This window comes from Bactrocera latifrons, unplaced genomic scaffold (assembly GCF_001853355.1).
Source record: "Bactrocera latifrons isolate USDA-ARS-PBARC rearing strain unplaced genomic scaffold, ASM185335v1 scaffold_16, whole genome shotgun sequence".
In the NCBI taxonomy this organism is placed as follows: Eukaryota; Metazoa; Arthropoda; class Insecta; order Diptera; family Tephritidae; genus Bactrocera; species Bactrocera latifrons.
In genome coordinates this window covers 753,826-758,030 of record NW_017535074.1, presented here as the reverse complement: position 1 = coordinate 758,030, position 4,205 = coordinate 753,826, and positions in this window count along the sequence as shown.

Here is a 4,205-nt window from a genome sequence, read left to right as displayed (position 1 = left end):
TGAAAGACCGAACAGGCGCGAACGACGCCACCAGGGTTGTTGTGTGCTACTACCAAATTAAGCAAATATGGCGTAGCGTGATGCCAGATACCATAAAGTTCGCTGAATTGCTGAATACAATGGATGAATTGAAATAAAATTGTAAACAAACCATATAATTAACGCTATGAAACAAATGTATATACATATATAAAATATTTCATGAATTTTATATAATTAATATATTTGTAAAATTTAAACTTATAAACAAATACAAAAATGGCTACAAAATGCTCTGGACAGTGTAGTTATTCAAATATACATTATTTGTAAATTTGAAGGAGTATACTATAACTTAGATATATGTATTTCTTAGAGCAGAAAAACTATGAATATACTGGTAACACTTAGGGGCGTGTTTTCAGTTAGCAATGTTTGCATGAAATTTTTTTTGTTTTGAAAATGTTCTATTCCTAAATTAGAAAGCTGCAGTTGGAGTTATTTTATAATTTTTATCATATGGCATCGTCAAATCGAATATTTATAGAAGGTAAATAAATACAACCATGTCGGCACGAATGAGGGAATATAAGAAAATAAATATCTTGTGATCAAATTTGACCCGGACTGGTCCTTCTACGCGCGAAACCTGAATCCATAAAATTTGTTTATTCCACATTGCTACAATCTTTTTTACATGTTCGTGTGAATTTTGATATCCATTTGTCAATTGCTGTGTGTTTTGGCAGCTGTTTGCTTACGACGCAAGAAGTTTGGCAATTTTTACAATGGAAAAAAGAATTGAACAACGAGCTTGCTTGAAATTTTGTGCTTCCAATGAAGTCACGGCTACGGAATCATTGAAAATGTTGCAGAAGTGCTTTGGGGAGCACACTCTATCTCGATCACAAGTATTTTCATGGCACAAAGCATTCAGTGAAGGTCGTGAAGTCGTTGAAAATTTGCCTCATGCGTGTCGTCCATCCACCTCGGTCAACGATAGTAACGTCGATAAAGTTACAGAAAGAGTGCTTGAAAATCGACGGGTTGGGATTAGAGATATAGCAGAGGATCTCAACATCTCTTATGGATCGACTCAACAAATTCTGAATAATGTTTTAGGTATGAAGCGTGTCAATGATACTCTTGTACCAAAAGACCTGAATCTTCTACAAAAACGGCGTAGAATAGAGATCGCAAAAGAAATGCTTGATAACTTAGCTGAGGACCCTAAATTCATCAAACGCATCATTACTGGAGACGCGGCCTGGGTTTGTGAATATGACGTCGACGCTGCCGAAAAGTCTTGCGAAAAGAGCATAAATAATGAGCCAAAACCGAAAAAACCACGTAAAAGCCGGTCAAAAATCAAGGTGATGCTCGTCGTTTTTTTTGATTACCGCGGTGTGGTACATCATGAATTCGTTCCACAGGGTCAAACGATAGATAAAGAATACTACTTGTCCGTTTTGAAGCGTCTACATGAAGCAATTTGTCGTGAACGTCCAGAAATGTGGGCGGAAAATTCATGGATTTTTCACCACGATAATGCGCCGCTACATTCAAACATGATGGTGACTGAATTTCTGGCCAAACATGAAACGAGGGTTATCACTCAACCACCGCACTCGCCAGATTTGGCTCCCTATGACTTTTTTCTTTTTTCGAAACTTAAAAATATGCTGCGGGGAACGCGTCATGAGTCTGTTGAGGCCATTCAAAGTCATGCGCTGAAGGCACTGATGGCCATCCCAGATAAGGCATACAACAAGAGTATGGAAAATTGGGTGAAGCGTTGGCATGCTTGTATTGGTGCAAATGGAGATTATTTTCAAGGCGATAATAAAGATTTGCATTAAAATAATTAGAAAAAAGTTTGTTTTTGAGAGTCCGGGCCGAATTTGATCAGATGTTATTAACCTTTAACGTACAGGCAATTATAATCGGGCTTATGTATAAAAAAAATTATGTAATTTATTTATGTATATAGAATGCAAGAATTTTATGCTTTATGGATTATTTTGAAAATATTAATTACATATTATGAATTATGTAAATTTTTTTAAACTGCTTGATTTGGTATGTTTCGCATAACCTGAAGCATGTTTTTGAAATATTTGTAGCAGATGGTTGTCTTATGGCCGACCTTCATACTTGCGTGGTACCCAAGCATATGTTCTTATGTTTTTGGAAATATACCAACAAAATGTACAACCTACATACATACACATAGATATAGCCAGCTCCATACATAATTTGGGCTTTATGCATGTGCATATATTTGCTTGTAAGTTGTAATTTTTGGAAGCGAATACCTACGGTAACTAAGTATGTGTATGTATAATGTTTGCTTATCTACATGCATTTGTATATATTTATCTTATGAAAAGTGGTACCGTACCACACCTAAATTTTGCCGAATAATTAAAAATGCAAATAACAATTGTAATTAAATAACTCAATCCTTTATTTTTATTACTTGTTACTTATATGGATCAGATCATACATATGTATATATAATTATATGCTCATACATAATATATAGATTTTTATATTTTTATTCATTTTTGTTTTATTTTATTTTATTTTTATTTTTTGTATTTTTTATGTTGAGAAATCTGAATACAATTACATTTACGAAATTCTTAAGTGTTGCATTCAATGTTTTATTTATATAAGTATTTATTATTTTCTTTTGTTTGCTTAGTTTTATTTATTTATGCTGGTCTATTTTGCTCAGTGTTTGTTTTTGCCAAATGTATGAATTTTGTTTTTTGTCTGCTTATTATGGCACCAGTACCATAGAAGTTTGCATGAATAAAATAATTTACAAACTTTTGACACTCTCAATAGATTTTTGACAGCTGCTACTTGTCTAACTGCTTCTGTATATTTATTTTTGCAACCTTCTAAGGTAAAAGGCGACTTTTAATGCTCGTTAAAGTAATTTTAAAAATTGTTTTTTCAAATGTGCGAGTGTAGTAGGGTAAATGAAATAAGTATCTTCATGAAAAACTAACCTATTCACGGAGTTATCTACAAATGTACATATGTATACATTAAGTCGAAAAGTACTACTAATGTTGTCTAAAATATAAAAATACTGAAATAATTATAAAAAAATATGCATTTACAGAGTTTTACTTGTAACTTTGTAGTAATAAATTCTTTATAGTAAACGCTGTCAATTGTTGGTTCTCTTCTAGGGTTTGGAAATGCCTCTAGGCTTTGGAATATGCCCGGTGATCTTCAGAATTTTGCGCATTTTTTGATTTTTCAAATATGAAAATGTTTGTTTTTGGAATTGCTGCTGATGATTTGGTATGAAAAAGTTGAATTCGTGTAGCTTTTGCCACACTTCGGCTATTTGGTTTATGACAATGACTGTTTGACTGCATGGTCGTGTTGATTTCAAATACATTTTCGTTTTATTTATTTTCAGTATTTTGGTTTTTTGTGTTTACTTTGCTGCTAAATTTAATGCTTGCTTAATTTGTTTTCCATTAATTAGTCATGTACATATTGTAGCGCCTGTAAGATTTAATTGTTTTTATCTCTTACATTACATTTATGTTAAATATATATAAATTTGTTTTAATTTTGCATTTCAGCTACTTTTTTTTTACCATTTTACGACGGTTGTCATTTTCTTTTCTCTTTTCTTCAAATAAAGTTTTTAACTAATTATGATAATAAATTATATACATTAAATTTTAATTTAAATGAGCATAAATTTTCTACAACTCGCGGTTTGTGGAATTTATTTTAATTAGTTTTTAATTTTTATTTATATATTTCGTTTTTCAATAGTTGTTCGTGTAAAGTTGCTTGGGTATGAAGAATACTCTGTAACTGTATATATAATATTTGAAAATAAGCTGTTTTTTCTTGTTGTTGTAAGCTTTATCTTTCAAAATGTTCATATTTAGGAGAGTGTTAAATTTTTTTTTTTAATTTTGGTTTTTGGATTTTTTTTTGCAATTTGTAATACTGCATGCATTGTGTGGCTCATTTGCAGTTTAGTAGCAATTTGGCTCTCATTTACAGTTATTACTTTTTTATTTTTATTTATTTTTTTATTTTTCTTTTTTTGGTTTTCGTATGCAAAATTTATTTGGTGGGAGTAATCTGAGAGTTTTACTTGTGTTTTGTAGTTTCTTCTCTATTAACGTTATTTGGTTTTAAGGTTTGCGGAAGTTGGTATAATTGTATTAAAAAATTTAAGG